This window comes from Phyllobates terribilis, unplaced genomic scaffold (genome assembly GCF_046119375.1).
Source record: "Phyllobates terribilis strain yellow unplaced genomic scaffold, ASM4611937v1 Scaffold_1__5_contigs__length_1240528914, whole genome shotgun sequence".
NCBI lineage: Eukaryota > Metazoa > Chordata > Amphibia > Anura > Dendrobatidae > Phyllobates > Phyllobates terribilis.
In genome coordinates this window covers 90,737,811-90,761,079 of record NW_027362761.1, presented here as the reverse complement: position 1 = coordinate 90,761,079, position 23,269 = coordinate 90,737,811, and positions in this window count along the sequence as shown.

The following is a 23,269-nucleotide window of genomic DNA, read 5'->3' as shown; positions in this document are numbered from 1 at the left end:
GAATGTTTGTTGTGTTTTCACACTCGTGGTAGCATGAGACGGACTCTACAACCCACAGAAGTTGCTCAGATAGTGCAGCTCATCCAGGATGGCACATAAATGCGAGCTGTGGCAAGAAGGTTTATTATGTCTGTCAGCGTAGTGTCCAGACGCTGGAGGCGCTACCAGGAGACAGGCCAGTACACCAGCTGATGTGGAGGTGGCCGTAGCAGGGCAAAAACCCAGCAACAGGACCGCTACCTCCGCCTTTGTGCAAGGAGGAAAAGGAGGAGCACTTCCAGAGCCCTGCAAAATGACCTCCAGCAGGCCACAAATGTGCATGTGTCTGCACAAACGGTTAGAAACCGACTCCATGAGGGTGGTATGAGGGCCCGACGTCCACAGATGGGGGTTGTGCTCACAGCCCAACACCGTGCAGGACGCTTGGCATTTGCCACAGAACACCAGGATTGGCAAAGTCGCCACTGGCGCCGTGTGGTCTTCACAGATGAAAGCAGGTTCACACTGACCACATGTGACAGACGTGACAGAGTCTGGAGACGCCGTGGAGAGCGATCTGCTGCCTGCAACATCCTTCAGCATGACCGGTTTGGCAGTGGGTCAGTAATGGTGTAGGGTGCCATTTCTTTGGAGAGCCGCACAACCCTCCATGTGCTCGCCAGAAGTAGCCTGACTGCCATTAGGTACCGAGATGAGATCCTCAGACCCCTTGTGAGACCATATGCTGGTGCGGTTGGCCCTGGGTTCCTCCTAATGCAGGACAATGCCAGAGCTCATGTGGCTGGAGTGTGTCAGCAGTTCCTGCAAGATGAAGGCATTGAAGCTATGGACTGGCCCGCCCGTTCCCCAGACCTGAATCCGATTGAGCACATCAGGGACATCATGTCTCGCTCCTTCCACCAACGTCACGTTGCACCACAGACTGTCCAGGAGTTGGCGGATGCTTTAGTCCAGGTCTGGGAGGAGATCCCACAGGAGACCATCCTAAACCTCATCAGAAGCATGCCCAGACGTTGTAGGGAAGTCATACAGGCATGTGGAGGCCACACACAATACTGAGCCACAAATTTGGATCACCCTTTAATTTGTTTTTCCACTTTAATTTTGGGGGTAACTCCAAATCCAGGCCTCCATTGGTTAATAAATTTGATTTCCATTGATGATTTTTGTGTGATTTTGTTGTCAGCACATTCATTTGCACTGCAGATCATCAGAGCAGCATCTGATAGGCAGGAGGGAGGCATCTCAGTTCCTGCTCTCTGAGCAGACGATGACAGGCCACCTTCCTGCAGGACCCTGAAGGACCCCGTGGCCATATTGGGACCGGGGGTCATCATGGAGACCATCAACACAGCGTGATCACATCGCATTTTGTTGATGGGATCACAGAGGGAGCCCGCTCCCTCTGCGATGCCCTGCGATGTCACTGTCATTATTGACAGCAGCGTCAGAGGGGTTAAAATACCTACAATCGATGCTAGCACTGACTGTGGTGCTGCGGGGTGTCAGCTCTCACACAGCGCTGAAACCCGCATGTGATCACGGCGGCGCTCAGCGTGAGCCCGCCCGGTCACCGCGCCATACATGTATTGCTCTTTTCGGGAACGCAACTACCACAGAGCATAACATGTACGAGCATTTCGGGAGGGGTTAAGGTGGGAAACAGTGAGTACTGTTATCTGGAAGCCCTGACAGAGAGTTGACACCTGTAGTGATGAGCGAGCATGTTCGCTACTGCTTGGTTCTCGCCCGAGCATCTCACTGCTCGACATGCTCGGCGCTCACCGAGTATTTCCGGGGTTGCTCGGCGGGAGCTCTGGTCTCATCCCTGCATATTTGGCGCTCTTTAGAGATCCAATGAACATGCAGGGATTGCCTGCCACTCACTGTAATACCGAAGCCATGTTGGTTGTGGCATTACAGTGATTGGCTGGCCGCACAGCGTCATCAGGTCTATATCAGACCTGGTGCTGCCATGCTCGTCACAGTCACTCCGAAATCAGAAAGTGTAGGGAGAGCTGCTGATGAGTGTTATGCACACGCCCGGACTGACTGGCGTGTGCTTGTTTATGTAGTGATTCCACTGTGCCATGAACCGGAGAGTGCCTGGAGGGGCGTAACTAAGTATCTGCCCGATCCGACCAAGGTCGCACGACGGCATACGACGCCAGTGCACCAGGGAGGAACCGAGCAGAGGAACCAGGGTCTACTCCAGGTCAGACTCCGGACACGGCTGTTGACCCACACCGGGGAATACAGGAACAGGCAGACTAGAGCACAGGCTGGGTAGGGTCCAGTACAGACTGGGAGACAAATTCGAAACCGCAAACGCGGTAGACAGAGCTGAGCAAAGCGAAAACCGCAGACGCGGTGGACAGAGCTGAGCAAAGCGAAAACCGCAGACGCAGCGGACAGAGCTGAGCAAAGCAAAAACCGCAGACGCGGCGGACAGAGCTGAGCAAAGCAAAAACCGCAGACGCGGCGGACAGAGCAGAGCAAAGCGAAAACCGCAGACGCGGCGGACAGAGCAGAGCAAAGCGAAAACTGCAGACGCGGCGGACAGAGCAGAGCAAAGCGAAAACCGCAGACGGGGCGGACAGAGCAGAGCAAAGCGAAAACCGCAGACGGGGCAGACAGAGCAGAGCAAAGCGAAAACCGCAGACGCGGCAGACAGAGCTCAGCAAAGCGAAAACCGCAGACGCGGCGGACAGAGCTCAGCAAAGCAAAAACCGCAGATGCGGCGGACAGAGCAGAGCAAAGCAAAAACCGCAGACGCGGCGGACAGAGCTGAGCAAAGCGAAAACCGCAGACGCGGCGGACAGAGCTGAGCAAAGCGAAAACCGCAGACGCGGCGGACAGAGCTGAGCAAAGCGAAAACCGCAGACGCGGCGGACAGAGCTGAGCAAAGCGAAAACCGCAGACGGGGCGGACAGAGCAGAGCAAAGCGAAAACCGCAGACGGGGCGGACAGAGCAGAGCAAAGCGAAAACCGCAGACGGGGCGGACAGAGTAGAGCAAAGCGAAAACCGCAGACGGGGCAGACAGAGCAGAGCAAAGCGAAAACCGCAGACAGGGCAGACAGAGCAGAGCAAAGCAAAAACCGCAGACGCGGCGGACAGAGCAGAGCAAAGCGAAAACCGCAGACGCGGCGGACAGAGCTGAGCAAAGCGAAAACCGCAGATGCGGCGGACAGAGCTGAGCAAAGCGAAAACCGCAGACGCGGCGGACAGAGCAGAGCAAAGCGAAAACCGCAGACGCGAGGAACAGGGCTCTGTTCACACGGAACAGACTAGAAGGGAAAGGCAGAACCAGATACCCACAGGGTACTTGCAGAGAAGTAGCGAGTGGACCACAAACTCACAAACGGAAGTACAGTGACAACGAGCAGGAGTTAGGTACGAGTTCAGACTCTGCAGAAAAAGGAATGGAACGGACATAGAGAAAAAACAGGTAAAAGATAGGAGAGAGTTCAGACTGGAACTGAGTGTACGGAGGAGACCGACACTGCAGCGGGATACAGGAGCGGGTCTGGGAATACGGCCCCCAGAGAGGCAGGACGAACAGGCAAGGAGCGTGTTCAGACTGGCCTGGAAATACAGCCTCCAGGAGGGCGGAACGAACAGGCAAGGAACGAGTACAGACTACAGGTTAAGGTACACAGATAGGACACAGTACAGACATGGGAACAGATACTGCAAGACAGGTAACATAGACAGGACCTGGCATGTCAGAGACAAAAGCCAACTGACAGGGCAAGATGCTCAGGCATGGGTTAATGGGGCAGCTGGTTTAAATACCAGGTGACAGACAGCAATAGGCTGAGGACACACAAGGGGTGTGCCTGCAGCAGGTACAAAAAGCAGGAAGTGATCGGGCGCCGCCCTTAAGCAGCAGACACAGAAGCAAACAGACAGCATGGAGGGAAGCCAGAGAGACACCCTGGACTGGAGATCAAGTGCGCGCTCTTGCACAGTGGGAGATGAACCACTATGCAAGGACGCCACCAGGTATATTACAGTACCCCCCCCCCCTTACGCCCCCTCTTCTTCAGGCCTGCCAGAATGTTCCGCAGGGAATTCGAGGGCCAATCCTTTACTTCAAGGAGATCACTTCCACTGTCCACTGGAGAAACTGGTCTCATCTGGGTAGCTAGGATGCTACCTCCTATCCAGCCATCCTCAGCAACAGACGAAACAGGTGGAGTACCAGGAACAGCACACAAGGAAGTCTCTCTCCACTCATTATCAAGTAGCACCCCAGAGGGTTCAGGAGACAACTGGAAGTCCTCTGCCGCGTTGAAGGAGTGCAGAGACTCGGGGGTAACCTCTGCTTCGGGGTACATCTTGTCAAACTCACAGGATGAAATGGGCGAGGTATCAGGTACAAGGTGTAGAAAAGTCCCTGTTATCTTGTTATCTGGTGGTACCCAGGAGGATTCAGAAAACAACTGGGGGTCCTCCGCTGGGTCGGAATAGTGCAGAGACTCGGGGGTAACCTTTGCTTCGGAGTACACTAGGTCGGACTCGCTGGATGAAGCGGGCGAGGTATCAGGTACCGAATATAGAAGAGTACCTGTCCATTCGTTATCAGGTAGCACCCCGAAGGGTTCAGGAGACAACTGGAGGTCCTCCGCCTGGTCGGAGGGGTGTAGAGACTCGGGGATAACCTCTGCTTCGAGGTACATCTTGTCAAATTCACAGGAAGAAATAGACAGGTTATCAGGTACAGGGTGAAAAAAAGTCACTGTCTCTTTGTTATCTGGTGGTACCCCGGAGGAGTCAGGAAACAACTGGAGGTCCTCTGCCGGGTCAGAAGAGTGCAGAGGCTCAGGGAAAACATCTGCTTCAGAGTACACTAGGTCGGACTCACTGGACGAAGCAGGTGAGGTATCGGGTACCGAGTATTGGAAAGTCTCTGTCCATTCACCACCAGGTGGCACCCCGAAGGGTTCTGGAGACAACTGGAGGTCCTCCGCCTGGTCAGAGGGGTGTAGAGACTCATGGGTAACCTCTGCTTCAGAGTACACTAGGTCGGACTCACTGGACGAAGCAAGCGAGGTATCAGATCCAGGATATAGGAAAGTCTCTGTCCATTCACCACCAGGTGGCACCCCGAAGGGTTCTAGAGACAACTGGAGGTCCTCCGCCTGGTCGGAGGGATGTAGAGACTCGGGAGTAACCTCTGCTTTGGAGTACACTAGGTGGGACTCACTGGACGAAGCGAGCAAGGTATCAGGTACAGAGTATAGGAGAGTCTCTGTCCTTTCGCTACCAGGTAGCACCCCGAAGGGCTCAGGAGACAACTGGAGGTCCTCCGCCAGGTCGGAGGGGTGAAGAGACTCATGGGTAACCTCTGCTTCAGAGTACACTAGGTTGGACTCACTGGATGAAGCAGCCGAGATATCAGGTACCGAGTATAGGAAAGTCTCTGTCCATTCGCTACCAGGTAGCACCCGGAAGGGTTCAGGAGACAACTGGAGATCCTCCGCCTGATTGGAGGGGTGTAGAGACTCGGAGGTAACTACCACTTTGGGGTACCCATTGTCAGGCTCACAGGACGAAGCGGACAAAGTATCGAGTACCGGGTGTAGAGAAGTCTCTCTCCATTTGTCATCGAGTGGTATCCCGGAGGATTCAGGAGGCAACAGGGGGTCCTCTGCCAGGTAGTAGAGGTGCACAGACTCTGAGGTAACCACAGCTTTGGAGCATCCTTGGACATGCACACCGGTTAAAGTGGGTGAAGCATCTGATGCCGGGTGCAGGAAGTTCTCCTGTGTGGAGTCTGGATGGGCAGAAGTCTCTTCGGGCAGGAGAACTGGTGCACTACCCATGCACATTACCCGTTGGGGCTTCTCCGGGATACAGGGAGATGAAGCTTCAGTAGGGACTTCAAGGTTGGGGTCAGGAGGTCTCAGGGAGGACAGACCCTGGCGTGACGGCTTGCCTCTACGCCTAGCACGTCTGGACTGCCTCTTGAGGTTGGGAGAAGTATTCCGGAAAGCGTAGTCACCCTGTGAGGATTCTGGGTGGGCAGTAGTCTCATTGGACTGGAGGACTATTGCGCTACCCACACACATTACCCATTGGGGCTGCTCCGGGAAATTGGGAAGTGAAGCTTCAGCAGGAGCCTCCGGGTTAGGATCATCGAAGACCATTAGAAAGGCCACCAGGAAGGCCATTAGGTCCAGGAGGATCGGATCCTGTGTTTTATATAGGGGGTTGATCCATTCCAAGGCATCACCCGCCAGGTAAGACATAATGAATGCCACCTTAACCCGATCGGTGGGAAAACATAGAGGGTAGAACTTGAAGTGTAGCATGCATTGCTCCACAAATGCATGACTTTGTCTTGGATCCCCATAATAACGTAGCGGATCCGCAGGAACGAGAGCAGATAGATCCATCTGGACGGGTGCGTAATTCGCCTGGAACTCAGCTAAAGGGAAAAAAAAAATAAAAATTATTTATTTATTTTAATGCATGTATTCGCTGGAAAACTTCTCAGAGAGCGAAGGCCGTGGGGCTCAACGGGAACCATGGCCTGAGCATGCTGTAATGCACACGCCCGGACTGACTGGCGTGTGCGTGTTTATGTAGTGATTCCACTGTGCCATGAACCGGAGAGTGCCTGGAGGGGCGTAACTAAGTATCTGCCCGATCCGACCAAGGTCGCACGACGGCATACGACGCCAGTGCACCAGGGAGGAACCGAGCAGAGGAACCAGGGTCTACTCCAGGTCAGACTCCGGACACGGCTGTTGACCCACACCGGGGAATACAGGAACAGGCAGACTAGAGCACAGGCTGGGTAGGGTCCAGTACAGACTGGGAGACAAATTCGAAACCGCAAACGCGGTAGACAGAGCTGAGCAAAGCGAAAACCGCAGACGCGGTGGACAGAGCTGAGCAAAGCGAAAACCGCAGACGCGGCGGACAGAGCTGAGCAAAGCAAAAACCGCAGACGCGGCGGACAGAGCTGAGCAAAGCAAAAACCGCAGACGCGGCGGACAGAGCAGAGCAAAGCGAAAACCGCAGACGCGGCGGACAGAGCAGAGCAAAGCGAAAACCGCAGACGCGGCGGGCAGAGCAGGGCAAAGCGAAAACCGCAGACGGGGTGGACAGAGCAGAGCAAAGCGAAAACCGCAGACGGGGAAGACAGAGCAGAGCAAAGCGAAAACCGCAGACGGGGCAGACAGAGCAGAGCAAAGCGAAAACCGCAGACGCGGCGGACAGAGCTCAGCAAAGCGAAAACCGCAGACGCGGCGGACAGAGCTCAGCAAAGCAAAAACCGCAGACGCGGCGGACAGAGCAGAGCAAAGCAAAAACCGCAGACGCGGCGGACAGAGCTGAGCAAAGCGAAAACCGCAGACGCGGCGGACAGAGCTGAGCAAAGCGAAAACCGCAGACGCGGCGGACAGAGCTGAGCAAAGCGAAAACCGCAGACGCGGCGGACAGAGCTGAGAAAAAGCGAAAACCGCAGACGGGGCGGACAGAGCAGAGCAAAGCGAAAACCGCAGACGGGGCGGACAGAGCAGAGCAAAGCGAAAACCACAGACGGGGCAGACAGAGCAGAGCAAAGCGAAAACCGCAGACGGGGCAGACAGAGCAGAGCAAAGCGAAAACCGCAGACGCGGCGGACAGAGCAGAGCAAAGCGAAAACCGCAGACGCGGCAGACAGAGCTGAGCAAAGCGAAAACCGCAGACGCGGCGGACAGAGCTGAGCAAAGCGAAAACCGCAGACGCGGCGGACAGAGCAGAGCAAAGCGAAAACCGCAGACGCGAGGAACAGGGCTCTGTTCACACGGAACAGACTAGAAGGGAAAGGCAGAACCAGATACCCACAGGGTACTTGCAGAGAAGTAGCGAGTGGACCACAAACTCACAAACGGAAGTACAGTGACAACGAGCAGGAGTTAGGTACGAGTTCAGACTCTGCAGAAAAAGGAATGGAACGGACATAGAGAAAAAACAGGTAAAAGATAGGAGAGAGTTCAGACTGGAACTGAGTGTACGGAGGAGACCGACACTGCAGCGGGATACAGGAGCGGGTCTGGGAATACGGCCCCCAGAGAGGCAGGACGAACAGGCAAGGAGCGTGTTCAGACTGGCCTGGAAATACAGCCTCCAGGAGGGCGGAACGAACAGGCAAGGAACGAGTACAGACTGCAGGTTAAGGTACACAGATAGGACACAGTACAGACATGGGAACAGATACTGCAAGACAGGTAACATAGACAGGACCTGGCATGTCAGAGACAAAAGCCAACTGACAGGGCAAGATGCTCAGGCATGGGTTAATGGGGCAGCTGGTTTAAATACCAGGTGACAGACAGCAATAGGCTGAGGACACACAAGGGGTGTGCCTGCAGCAGGTACAAAAAGCAGGAAGTGATCGGGCGCCGCCCTTAAGCAGCAGACACAGAAGCAAACAGACAGCATGGAGGGAAGCCAGAGAGACACCCTGGACTGGAGATCAAGTGCGCGCTCTTGCACAGTGGGAGATGAAATACTATGCAAGGACGCCACCAGGTATGTTACACTGAGCTAGGGAGAGATTCGCTTGTTTCTAATTAGTGTATGTGTACAGACTATATTAGAGAAACATATCCATCTCAACGAACAGATCTCCTGAGGACTAATCCATCTGCAGAGATATCAGGCAGGCATTGCATATAGGCAAGCAGGCAGTGTATATAGGCAGGCAGGGTATACAGCAGACTGCAATGCACATAGCACAAGAGGCTCCATTCCAGTTCTGCCTTCGGCTGCTGTTAGATATTTCTAGACAAAGGCCCAGGTCTCAGGGGCCAGGAATAATTTTTTTGGGATCTTAATCCTCATTATTTGCTTAAAAAGCAATCCAGAGAACACCGTTTTTCTGCGCCATTTGCTTGTTGGCACTGCAGATTACAGCCAGGTCCTTTCCAAAATAGCTAAAAATACAGCTATTTAAAACTGTGTTTTCTCCGTCACATGGATCACATATATGTTTTCAGAAAATACTGCCATTTCTGGCCTCCATTAAAAATTTGTTTAAGTGTGTCAGTGGAACAATTGACACCAAATTTCTGTTCAAAATAGTTATCTACAGGCCAGGTATTTAAAACCGTGTTTTCTCCGTCACACGGATCACATATACGTTTTCAGAAAATACTGCCATTTCTGGCCTCCATAAAAAAATTTTTTCAGTGTGACAGCAAAGTTTTTGACACCGGTTTGCTGTTCAAAACAGTTACCTACAGGCCAGGTATTTAAAACTGTGTTTTCTCCGTCACACGGATTACGTATACGTTTTCAGAAAATACTGCCATTTCTGGCCTCCATTAAAAAATTGTTTCAGTGTGTCAGTGAAGCAATTGACACCAGAAAGCTGTTAAAAATAGTTACCTGCAGGCCAGGTATTTAAAACTGCGTTTTCTCCGTCACACAGATCACATATACATTTTCAGAAATACTGCCATTTAGGATCTTCATTAAAAATTAGTTTTAGTGTGTCAGTGAAGCAATTGACACCAGATTGTTGTTCAAAATAGTTACCTACAGGCCAGGTATTCAAAACTCTGTTTTCTCTGTCACATGGATTACATATACGTTTTCAGAAATACTGCCATTTTTGGCCTCCATTAAAAATTTGTTTCATTCTGTCAGTGGAACAATTGACACCAGATTGCTGTTCAAAATAGTTACCTACAGGCCAGGTATTTAAAAGTGTGTTTTCTCCGTCACACGGATCACATATACGTTTTCAGAAAATGCTGGCATTTCGGATCTTCATTAAAAATTTGTTGCAGTGTGTCAGTGAAGCAATTGACACCAGATTGCTGTTCAAAATAGTTACCTACAGGGTAGGTATTTAAAACTGTCTTTTCTCCATCACACGGATCACATATAAGTTCGCTCCAAATTCAGTAATTTGTTGTGAAGAAATTGTCCTCCATTTAAAATATGCAAGGCACAAGGCAAGGGATGGGGAACTGGATGTGATGGTGATGATGGTGCATGCAGAGGCCCAGGCCGAGGACAAGCTGAAATTGTGCCACAACAAACACCCACATCTTCTCGCTCGACCTTCCTGTCCCAATTAATAGGGGACCACAGAACACCACTATTGAACACAGAGCAGTGTGAAAAGGTTATTGAATGGATAGCAGATAATGCTTCCAGTCACTTAGCCACCACCTTGTCTTCCACATGGTCAAGTCTCAGTAGCTGTGAGTCTGGACCGCATATTCCTCACCCTGAACCTCCTTCCTCCCACCATGACAATTGCCCAGAGACAACTGATCCCATATTTGGACACTCCGAAGAGCTGTTCACTTTCCCATTTATAGATTCGGGCCTTTCGCCCGATCCACTTGAAGTGGGGCAAGAGGAGATCAAATGTAGCGATGCACATATATTTGAGCAGCCACGGTCACAAGAAGGCGACGGTGGGAAAGTGTCCTAAGAGGTGGACGATGATGAGACGCAATTTCCAGAAAGTCAGGAGGAGGACCAGGGTGAGATAGTGGAAGACCAGGGGGTGGATAATATAGTAACTGACCCAACCTGGCAGAAGGACATGCAGAGGGAGGAAAGCAGCACACTGTGGAGGAAGGCAGAGCACCCCAACAGGCAGTGTGGTGGCCACAGAAAAAAAGCAGGCAACTGTTCCCCGTAACACCAACACAAAGGAAGTTGCCACTACAACTCTTAGGTCTTCCCGAGTCTGGTTGTTTTTACAGACTCTACTGATAACCCCAAAAGAGGTCATTTGCACCACCTGCCAGGCCAGCATCAGCAGGGGTGGCAAAATGACCAACCTGACCACAACCAGCATGATCGGGCACATGGCAGCAAAGCACCCGACTTTGTGGGCCGAACCCCAGGGTCCAGGAAAAGTGTCTGCGGGTGGCACCATTGCATCTTCTGCTGTTGTGCACGCAAGCCAATCCCCTGTCCATGGTGCATGCCAAGAAGCCTCCTGCCCTGCACCTGTCGTTGCACACTCTCAAATAGCAGCATCATGAAGCATATAATCGTCCTTGTCTCAGTGCAGCATTCAGTTGTCCATACCCCAGTCCTTGGAACGCAAGCGCAAATACGCAGCCAACGCCCCACAGGCCACACAAATAAATTCCCACATTTCACGACTGCTTGCGCTCGAAATGGTGCCTTTTAGGCTCGTGGAGACTAAAGCTTTCCGCAACCTGATGGCGGCGGCCATCCCTCTGTACTCGGTCACCAGCCGCCACTAATTCTCCCGGTGTGCAGTCCCTGCATTACACAAGCTCGTGTCTCAAAACATTAGCTGTGTCCTCAACAACTCAGTTACCGGGAAAGTCCACCTAACCACGGACAAGTTCTTGTGGGCAGATGCGGTATATCTCGCTGATGGCACACTGGGTTAACATAGTGGAAGCGGGGACCCAGTCGAACCTTGGGACGGAACACGTCCTCCCGACGCAGAGGATTGCGGGCCCTATGTCATTCATGGTTGCCCCCATAGTCTACAGCTCCTGCATCTCATCCTCCTCAGCCTCCTCCTCTTCTTCAGCCTCCATCTCCGAAATAACCACATCAGTCACAAGCTGGAAGCACTGCAGCAATGCCTCGGAAAAGCTGCAACAAGCTATGCTGCAGCTAATATGCTTAGGTGACAAACCACACAATGCTAAAGAGTTGTGGACAGCTCTGAAAGAGCAGGCAGATCTGTGGTACACACTGCTGAACCTACAGCCAGGCATGGTCATGCGTGACAATGGCTGGAACGTGGTGGCGGCTCTGAGGCGAGGTCACACACGTACCATGCCTGGCCCATGTGCTTAACCTCGTGGTTCAGCGGTTTCTCAAATCCTACCCTGAGCTGCCAGATCTGCTTGTGAAAATACGCCGCCTGTGTGCCCATTTTACAAAGTAACCTACAGCTTCCGCCGCCCTTGCCGTGTTTCAGTAGCGTTTGCAGCTTCCGGCTCACAGACTGGTTTGTGATATCCCCTCGCATTGGAACTCTACACTGCAAATGTTGGGAAGGATTTGCGAGTAGAAGAGGGCAGTTGTTGGGTACCAGCATCAACAAGGCCATCGGTATTCAGTTCAGACTCCACACATAAGACCTCAGGAGTAGACATGGATGTCAGACATATGTATCATCCTCCAAAACTTTGAGGACTTCACCAAGATGGTGAGCAGTGATGACGCCTTAATTAGCATCACAAACCCGCTTCTCTGTCTTCTGAAACGCTCTCTGCTCACAATCAAAGAGGATGCATTGCAGGCGGAGCACGATGAGATGGAGCAGGGAGCCATACAGGGTGATTACACACAGCCCAGCCTCATCTCATCCCAAAGTGGATTGGTTGACAATGAGGAAGAGGAGGAGAAGGAAGAACAGGAGCTAGTTTCATGCTCTATAGATGGTACTACCTGCACAACTATCATACCGTCTGTTCAGCGTGGATGGCCAGAGGAAAGAGAGGAGGATGAGGAGGAGAGCATGGTCAGTCATCCACTTGGTGAGGACACGGAAGTCTTGCCTGTTAGCAGTCTGGCACGCATGGCTGAGTTTATGTTACGCTGCCTTTCCCATGACCCTCGAGTTCTCAAAATTTTGGATGACAATCATTACTGGTTAGTGACACTTCTAGACCCACGTTTACAAGGAGAATTTTTATCTCTTATTCCTGAGGGGGACAGGTCTACAAAACTGGGGCAGTACCAGAAGGCCCTTGTTGCGGAATTATTAAAAAAATTCCCATCTGAAAACACTGGCTGCAGAGGTCACAGTTCTTTGGACAACCAATGAGTACAGGCAAGAGAGACTCAAATGCAATCCAGCAAGGGCAGGGGAACACTGTCAAAGTTCTGGGACAGTTTTCTCAGACCCTCCCATCGCACAGGCCCTAAGGCGTGGGGTACTCTCACAAGGAGTGCAAAGTATGGGAAGATGCTGAGAGAGTACTTTGCCGACCGTACCAACGTCCTCCGTCATTCCTCTGTGCCTTTTAATTATTGGGTATTCAAGCTGGACATGTGGAATGAACTGACTCTCTATGCCTTGGAGGTCCTGGCCTGCCCTGCCACTAACTTTTTATCAGAGCGGGTTTTTAGTGCCGCTGGAGGAATTATAACTGATAAGTGCATCCGACTGTCAACTGAAAATGCTGACTCTTTCAAAAAATGAACAAGGGCTGGATTGGGCCAGACTACTCATTACCACCGAATGATAGCAGCGTAACATAAACTCAAATCCAGTGTCTTTTTTTGGTAGTTGTATTCCTATGCACATCTTCACACCCTCACATGGGTATACGCTTCCTGATTTTTGGCTTTTTGCTCTTGTCCTCCTCCTTCTCCTCATCCTCCACCACCATATCACCAGGATGACCATGGTCCATGATGCAATACCAAGATAATTTTTTTTAGAGGGTGTTTATGATGCCCGTAAAAAATAAAAAAAATACAGTATGTTCATATATAACCCCAGGGGTAAATGTTTGTCAGCCCATACACTTAGTGCATGGGCATTCCAAGTATAGGAAACACGCTACTTTCTAATAGGAATTTTTTTTTTATGAGGCTCTCTAAGTCTCTTCCAAGGGGCATTGGAGTGCCCTCAAATTTGTGGCAGCCCTTGCATTCACTGCATAGGACAACACTATGGGAGACCCTCTCCTTTTTAATGAGAATTTGTCATTACTGTGGCCCTGCTCTTTGTGTCTTTAAATTTTAAGTGGGGTTTTTCCTAAAATTGGTCAGCCGTTGGAGTCACTGCATACCCTATAACTGTATAGCAGACTCTCTCCTTTCTAAAGGGAATTTGTCATTACTGTAGCCCTGCTCTATGTGTCTTTAAATTCTTAGTAGGGTTTTTCCTAAAATTAGTCAGTTGTTTTACTCACTGCATACCCTATAACTGTATAGCAGATGCTCTCCTTTCTAATGGGAAATTGTCGTTACTGTGGCCCTGCTCTATGTGTCTTTAAATTCTTAGTGGGGTTTTTCCTAAAATTGGTCAGCCTTTGAACTCACTGCATACCCTATAACTGTATAGCAGACTCTCTCCTTTCTAATGGGAATTTGTCGTTACTGTGGCCCTGCTCTATGTGTATTTAAATTCTTAGTGGGGATTTTCCTAAAATTGGTCAGCCGTTGGACTCACTGCATACCCTATAACTGTATAGCAAACTCTATCCTTTCTAATATGAACATGTTCTACTTGTTACTGTGGCCCTGCTCTATGTGTCTTTAAATTCTTAGTGGGGTTTTTCCTAAAATTGGTCAGCCATTGGACTCACTGCATACCCTATAACTGTATAGCAGAACCTCTCCTTTAAAATGGGAACATGTCGTACTTCTTACTGTGGCCCTGCTCTATGTGTCTTTAAATTCTTAGTGTTTTTTTTCCTAAAATTGGTCAGCCGTTGGACTCACTGCATACCATATAACTGTATAGCAGACCCTCGCGTTTCTAATGGGAACATGTCGTACTTCTTACTTTGGCCCTGCTCTATGTGTCTTTAAATTCTTAGTGGGGTTTTTCCTAACATTGGTCAGCCGTTGGACTCACTGCATACCCTATAAATATATAGCAGACTCTTTCTTTTCTAATGGTAATTTGTCATTACTGTGGCCCTGCTCTATGTGTATTTAAATTCTTAGTGGGGTTTTTCCTAAAATTGGTCTGCCGTTGGACTCACTGCATACCCTATAACTGTACAGCAGACACTCTCATTTCTAATGGGAACATGTTGTACTTGTTACTGTGGCCCTGCTCTATGTGTCTTTAAATTCTTAGTGGGTTTTTTCCCAAATTTTTGGAGCCCTTGCAGTCACAGCATGGGCATTACTCCTATTGGAGACAAGCTCCTTTATGTTGGGAACATTTTTTTTTACTGAGACCCTCCTCTATGTCTCTTCAAATGGGTATTGGGTTGCGTCCAAATTTTTGGCAGCGCTTGCAGTCACTGGATACGCAATAACAGTATAGGAAACCCACTTAATAATAATGGGAACAACAAAGCATTGCCGGCTGATGGCTCTCTAACAATAGAGAGGGCCAACTGCTGGCCTTATAAGAATAGTAAGGGCCGTCTGATGGCCCTATAAAAATAGGCTTTATGAGTTTCAGAGTCCCTCCATCATAAATAAAACAGGATGTGTCTGATGATGTGTCACAGACCACATCAATGCAATCACATTGTTCAGCTCCTGCACCTCCTCCTCCATCTCCGAAATGACCACATCAGTCACAAGCTGACCTCACTGCAGCACTGCCTTGTCGAAGCGGCAAAAGGCTGTGCTGAAGATAACATGCTTAATGCTTAGGTGACAAACCGCCCAGCGCTGCAGAGTTGTTGAAAGCTGTAACACAACAGCCTTTTCTGTGGCTCTTACCGCTCAACATACACCTAGGCATGGTCGTGTGTGACAATGGTCAGAACCTGGTGACCGACAACAGTCAGCCGGAGTAGAAACGGTTTCCCTCTATGCCAGTCCTTTCACTGAGCTAAAGAATATGGCTGTAGTAAAATACAACTTCCACTGAGATGCTGTTTCATATTGAAAAACATTGTGCCCACCAGAGGATTTGATTCTGAGGGCTCACCTTTCTCTCCCGCTCAAGAGCCCCATAGCTGCTGCAAAGTTAGCGCTATCATGAACTCTCCTGAGGTAGAAACCAAGGCACACCAGTAGATTCTCTGGTGTGACCGTCCAACCATGCCGAGAAGCACTCCTGGCTAAGAAAAATGTGGGGGAAGGTACCCGGACACTCCATGGCTGTTTTTTTAATGAGGATCGGACGTGCTTTTGCATGTTATTTCTCAAACCGCATTGCAGATCAGGCCATTGCACAACTCTGTATTCATAAAATAAAATGCGCAAAGAAAGATGTGTGTGTGTCAAAGCACCACTGACAGGTGCTAGTTCATGTTGGATGGGCTGCCATTGCTACTGCAGCAAGCTGCATTAGAGGACCTCCTGGGAGAAATTACACCCAGAATAGATACGGTTTCCCTCTATGCCAGTCCTTTCACCGAGCTAAAGAATATGGCTGTGATGAAATACAACTCTCAGCAAAAAAAGCTGTGGACTTGCTGCATACTGTCCCTGGCCACATTCACCTATCCACGTGTTTGTGGTTAGGCAGTCATTCCCAGTAAGTGCACAGGGGAGGGCACGGGTAATGTTGTGGGACCCGTGCTTGTGAAAGGCGGAGACGATACCAGGAGAAATAGTGGTGGCAGGGGGTCGAGTATGGGCTCCCGGACGCCACCGGCATGAGGTTATGAAAAGCTTCCGCCTCCACGAGCCTAAAAGGCCACATTTCCAGTGAAAGCAGCTTTAGAGGACTTCCTGGAGAAATGACAGCTGGGTAGATATGGTTTCCCAAGTCCTTTCACCAAGCTAAAGAATATGGCTGTGGTGAAATACAACTCAGAAAAAAAAGCTGTGAACTGGCTCCGTACCGTCCCTGGCCACATTCACCTGTCCACGTGTTTGTGGTTAGGCGGTCCTTTCCAGTAAGTGCACTGGGGAGGGCATGGGTAATGTTGTGAGACCCGTGCTTGTGGAAGGTGGAGATGATACCGGGAGAAATAGTGGTGGCTGGTGACCAAGTCTGGACACCCGGCCGCCGCCGGCATGAGGTTGGGAAAGCTTCCACCTTCATGAGCCTAAAAGGCCATATTTCAAGTGCAAGCAGCTGCCCAGAAATCTGACAGTTTAGTATTGCGGCCTGTGGGTTGGTGGGTGGCTGGCTGCATACTTGCGCTTGCATTCCAAGTAACAGAAAACTAAGCAGATTTTGGCCACTATCATCATCATGGCCTCACCTCGGCACTATGAACTCTACTGAAGGAGAAGCCAAGGCCCACCGGAGGAGTCTCCGGATCTCTGGTTGGCCAGTGCAACCCTGCCGAGTAGCAGCCCTCGCTAAGAAAAGTGTGGGGGAAGGTTCCCGGACATTCTATGGCTGCTTTTTTAATGCGGATTGGACGTGCTTATGCATGTTGTTTCTCAAACCTCATTGCAGATCAGGCCATTGCCCAACTCTGTATTCATGAAATTAAATGCGCAAAGAAAGATGTGTGTGTGTCAAAGAACCACCGACAACGGCGAGTTGATATTGGATGGGCTGCCATTGCATCTACAACAAGCTGCATTAGAGGAATTCCTGGGAGAAATTACACCCAGAGTAGATACGGTTTCTCTCTATGCCAGTCCTTTCACCGAGCTAAATACAACTCAGCAAAAAAAGCTGTGGACTGGTTCCGTACCGTCCCTGGCCACATTCACCTGTCCACGTGTTTTGTGGTTATGCGGTCCTTCCCAATAAGTGCTCTGGAGAGGGCACAGTTAATTTTATGGGACCCGTGCTTGTGGAAGGCGGAGACGATACCGGGAAAAATAGTGGCGGCTGGGGACCGAGTATGGACACCCGGTCGCCGCCGCCATAAGATTGTGGACAGCTTCCGCCTCCACGAGCCTAAAATGCCACATTTCAATTGCAAGCAGCTGCCCAGAAATCTGTCAGTTTAGCATTGCAGCCTGTGAGTGGGCGGGTGGGTGGCTGGCTGCATACTTGCACTTGCATTCCAAGTAATAGAAAACTAAGCAGATGGTGGTCTCTATCATCATCATTGCCTCACCTCGGCACTATGAACTCTCCTGAAGGAGAAACCAGGGCCCGCCGGAGGAGTCTCCAGTTTTCTGGTGGGTCTTTCCATCCCTGCCGAGTAGCAGCCCTGGCTAAGAAAAGTGTGGGGGAAGGTTCCCAGACACTATGGCAGCTTTTATAATGTGGATCTGACGTGCTTGTGCATGTTATTTCTCAAACAGCATTGCAGATCAGGCCATTGCCTAACTCTATAGTAGTGAAATTAAATACGCAAAGAAAGATGTGTGTGCGTCAAAGAACCACCGACAAGTGTGAGTTGATGTTGGACGGGTTGCCATTGCTTCTGCAACAAGCTGCATTAGAGGACTTCCTGGGAGAAGTTACACCCAGACTAGATACGGTTTCCCTCTATGCCAGTCCTTTCACAAAGCTAAATACAACTCAGCAAAAAAAAAACTGTGGACTGACTCCGTACCATCCCTGGCCACAGTCACCTGTCCATGTGTTTGTGGTTAGGTGGTCCTTCCTAGTAAGTACTGTACACTGGGGAGGGCACGGGTAATGTTGTGGGACCTGTGCTTGTGGAAGGCGGAGACGATACCGGGAGAAATAGTGGAGGCTGGTAACCGAGTATGGACACCCGACCGCCGCCGGCATAAGGTTATGAAATGCTTCCGCCTCCATGAGCCTAAAAGGCCACATTTCAAGTGAAAGCAGCTTTAGAGGACTTCCTGGGAGAAATGACAGCTGGGTAGATATGGTTTCCCAAGTCCTTTCACCAAGCTAAAGAATATGGCGGTGGTGAAATACAACTCAGAAAAAAAAGCTTTGGACTGACTTCGTACCGTCCGTGCCCACATTCTCCTGTCCACGTGTTTGTGGTTAGGCGGTCCTTCCCAGTAAGTGCACTGGGGAGGGGACGGGTAATGTTGTGGGACCGGTGCTTGTGGAAGTCGGAGACGATACCGGGAAAAATAGTGTCGTCTGGGGACCCAGTATTGATTCCCGGTTGCCGCCGGCATGAGATTGTGGACAGCTTCCGTCTCCACGAGCCTAAAAGGCCACATTTCAAATGCAATCAGCTGTCAAAAATTTGGCAGGATAGTATTGCAGCCTGTGGGAGGGTGGGCGGCTTGCTGCATACTTGCGCTTGCATTCCAAGGAATGGGGTAGGGACAACTGAACGCTGCACTGGGACAAGGACATGCACGGTGATTGTTGCAAGTGTGCAACGACAGGTGCATTGTGGGAGGCATCTTCGCATGCGCCAAGGATCATTAATGATGGGCACACTTTTTGACAGTGACCTTAGAGTCTGAAATGCTTCCAGAGGTCTTCCCCATGCTGTTCCCTTGTCTTTTCAGCACTGTATGCATGTGTCTGAGGATGTGTCACACACCACATGGCCAGATAAGGTTGTAAAATGTTAAAATGACATTTCCCAGTGAATGCATTTATCTTGGTTGAAAGCAATGCAAAAGTGCAAACACGCATCAAAAACGCTACGTGTGAACATAGTCCAAGGTGTGGAGGAGTATTTTTGGTTTTGGTTATTCATTTTGCCTTATATACAAGTCATTACCCTGGAAATGATGTTCCTTAACATATGTCCCCGGAAAATCCATTTTGGTTTCCTTTTTGTATGTTTTATTGTGAGTCCATAAAAGTGGCATAATACTCTGACAACGTTGTTGACAGCAGTGACTTGGGAGTCAGAAATGCTTCCAGGGGTCTTCCCCATGCTGTTCCCATGTCATTTGAGCACTGTTCCCATCGATTTTGGCAATTTTTAGGCCCTCTGCAGACCGCTGGGGGGAGCAGCCTGAAAAATTCTCGTGTTTCCCATAGACTTACTTTTGGCTTGTTGCTCGGGTCGAGCACCCGAGTATTCAAATTTGCTCGACTCGAGCAACGAGTACCCGAGCATTTTAGTGCTTGCTCATCACTAGACACGAGGCTAGAGACGCGACTCCAATGGAGGCAAGAGGACCAGACATTGGGCAGGAAGCATCTAGGGCATCTGGAGAGTTAAGCAACTAGTTAAAGGTTGAAAAGCAAAAAAAGAGACCTCACTGCTACTCCCTGTCCAATGTCCGGCCCACCGCACCTCAGTCATATCACACCTCCAACAAAATTTTTCTAGGTATGGGATTCCCATGGCCCAGTGTTCACTCTATGCTGAGAATTCACAGTGAAATATTGGCTTGCTTTTGGTCTGAAGTTATGCCTTAGAGTAAACATCGGGTCGGAGACACAATGGAGGTGCATTGGATGAGGCAATGGGCAGGGAGCAGCAGGGTTGGCCAAAGAGATGAGTATTGAGGTTAAGTTTATTTTTTTTGTCTTGTTAATCTTTTAATCACTACATTTTAGCAAAGTGGCGGCCATAGCAGGCTGCTATTTTTCTGAATTCACGCAAACCAAATTACAAAAAATCTGTATTTTCCAGAATATGGATTAATGGAAAATTCAAGTAGAATTTAATTCCACTCTAATAGATTTGACCATCTCTAGTCATGAGTAATTCAACCCACAGAATTAACAGAACATGAAAACTAAGCCCAACGGTGAATGATGTTTAGAAAACCTAAACAAAATATTGAATTGCTTGTTTTTTTTCGTTTGGAGTCCTAAAAAGTGTAATAAAAAGTGATAAATGTCACATATATCACCAAACGGCACCAATTGAAACTACACTTTATTGTGTAAAAAATAAACACTCATTTACTTCTCCTAATGAAAAATTTTTAAATTTATGACCCAAATACAAATTATTTACTTTTACATCCGAGTATGGTGCAATTTTCACAGACAGACAGAATGGAGAGGGTGGAGAATTTTTTTTACTCTCCACCTGATGCTAGTCAGATGAAACTCTGATCAGAGTTTGACCAGAATAAGGGGGGAGCGCGTCATTTATTTCCACCATTTAAATTGATTGGAGCATACTGTACTGTATAGTAGTGGACAACATCTTTAAGCAATCTACAAATTGACAATCATCTGAATGGTGCTATGTAATTCTACCTATTAATTTATAGCCACTTAAATTTTCCCTGCGAGAATAATCAAACCCTTTATTCTTCTAATAAAAAAGAGCATTTGGCAAGAAAATTTACAGTAGCTACTTTAGTGACAGATTACTATAGGTAAATTGAAAGATTATTTTCAGAAAATATTTGTTTTCAAACCACAGATATATGTTGACAGACAAGAAAATAGATATTTTTTAATTATGCATTTTTTTAAATATAACAATAGCACAGAAACAGGACTCTTCAAACCACAAATGTGAATTCCAGCTGGGCAGAAAACATTAATGACGTCCTCTTTTAAATTAGCCAGAGTGTTGTTGATTTCTTTACTAAAACTCTAAAAAAACAGTGACATTACAGTAAGAATTTAATAGCTTTTTTCTGTTTATAAAAATAAATATATGTATATACGTTTTGTAGTTTTAGCTTGAAATATGCCTAGACTGATCATTCAGACTGTAATTAAATAGTTGCTAGCTAAAATCTAAAACAATATGTGTTTTAATAAGCTCATTATTAACAATAAAATATTGTGCAATAAAATGTGCTAATTAAAGCTCGTCCAGATAGTCTTAATATATTTAGCTTGCTTGTTCTCAGTATAGTCCACTATGTAAGAACCAATTAAGCAGTGTGCAGACTTTTCTAAGTAATTCTGGCATGAAAAAGCACCATCTGGCCCTCCTTCCACAAGCTTGGAGTAATCAAGTAAAGTATCCACTGATCACACTATATTATGTGGAGATATTATGCACTTCTGGCAACAGTACCTCAAACTACTTAAACTGGAAAGTCACTCATTAAAATCAGCTACATAATGTTGGGATTAGATTTTTTCTAAACATCAGTAAAACTCTCTGTGGACAAATCATTGATGCAAGATGTCACTTTCAATACAATCAGACATTTAAGAAAAGGTAGTCACGAGAATATGGCCACAACATTGAGCAAAAATGGCATAATTTGCACCAAATCTTTAGTGTACTGACTTCAACATCAACAAGGCTTCATTTACCAAATGTCGCATGTTTTTACAATGAGTATTTGGAGACTTTATGATGTTGCAGATTTTCTGCAGAAATTCTGCACCAATCTCATAAATTAGATTACTCGCGTTTTGTTCTTTTTGTTTTTCAGTGCATTTTTTTGCATGTCTTTTTATTGTGTTTTAGATACTACGGTTTTGTCTTTTTTTGATATGTCATCTTTTAATTAAGCTGCATTGTTTTTGATACTACTTGGTATTTGGCATTAAAAAAACAATATTGATACAGCCATTTGTGGATATCATGTGGTTTCAGTGCATTTACACAGACTTAAAAAAAGCACATTGAAGTTGACATTTCTATAATTCTCCTCCACTTTGCTGGAACTGTAAGACGCTGCGCTTTTTGTGCAGGGAAAATATAGAGCTTCAAAAACATACCAAAAAACTCATTGTGGGAACTTAACCTTATGGAAAATTTGGTGTAAATTGACTTTTTATATACCATGGTCCCAATTGAACATTGTTATTTCTTACATTTTCTGGGGTAATTTACTACTTTTTAATGACTTAAGTAGTTGCACCTGTTTCTCTATGTGCATTGCACCCCTTTTTAAATTTTATTTCCTTTTCAAGGTTTTTTTTTATTTTCTTCATCAACTTTGCTTATTCAGATGCTTTAGACAGATTCATGAAATTAAACTTTTTCAAAATGTTTTCGGTTTGGCGCATTTTTAGACAAACTTGGGATTTTTTCAAAGATTTGCGACTATTGGATCAAAAAAAATTGCAAAAACTGGTTAAAAAAATTATAGAACATTTTTGATTTTTCGCTTAGTTCATGAACTGCACCATTTTGAAAGATTTTCATGGCAAACACATCAACAAATACCACAAGACAAAAAAGGTACTTCAAAAAATTGCAAATGATGAATCAGGGCCTGATTGTTAAAAATTAAAGTGGTTGTCTAATCTTTTTTCTTCAGCAGTTCTCCTTTGCTTCCCAGATTACTGCTTGCCTTTACGGGATTATGCGCTCCTGAAGATTGACAGTTCTGACTAACTGCGTGGTCGTGATGCTGGTATGAACTATACTCTCTCCCATGCTGCAAGCAGAGGGAGCTTTGCCTTTAAGCCAGTTTCACACGTCCATATGTTTCCTGTACCGGGAAAAACGGTACCGAAGATATCCGTGTGTCCGTGTGTGTCACACGTGTGCTGCCTGTGTGCCACATCAGGATCACACAGACCAGCGAATGGGAATCAGAGCTACAGTTAGCGCTGTTCCCAAGTGCCAGGTGCTGAACAGTGCCCTCATCATTGTTCCCTGCCGGCACTATGATCAGCACCATGAGGGTAGTAGTAGTCTGCTCTAGCAGTGTCCCTGTGTAAAAATAAGATTAAAATATTAAAATCCATATATTCACCTGTTCGAAGATTTCCCCCGCTGTAATCCTCTGACCACTGAAGCCGAGGAGGCGGGTAGAATGAACTGCTCCACAAGTTGCTCCGGAGCTGCGTTCAGTGAGTGACAGGATACCGCTCTTGAGCTCAGCACAGCTCCGGGGCCTGCTCGCTTGAGCGGCTCATACTCCACGGCTCCTCGGCATCAGCGTTCAGAGGATTACAGAGGGGGAATCTTTGGTGAGTAT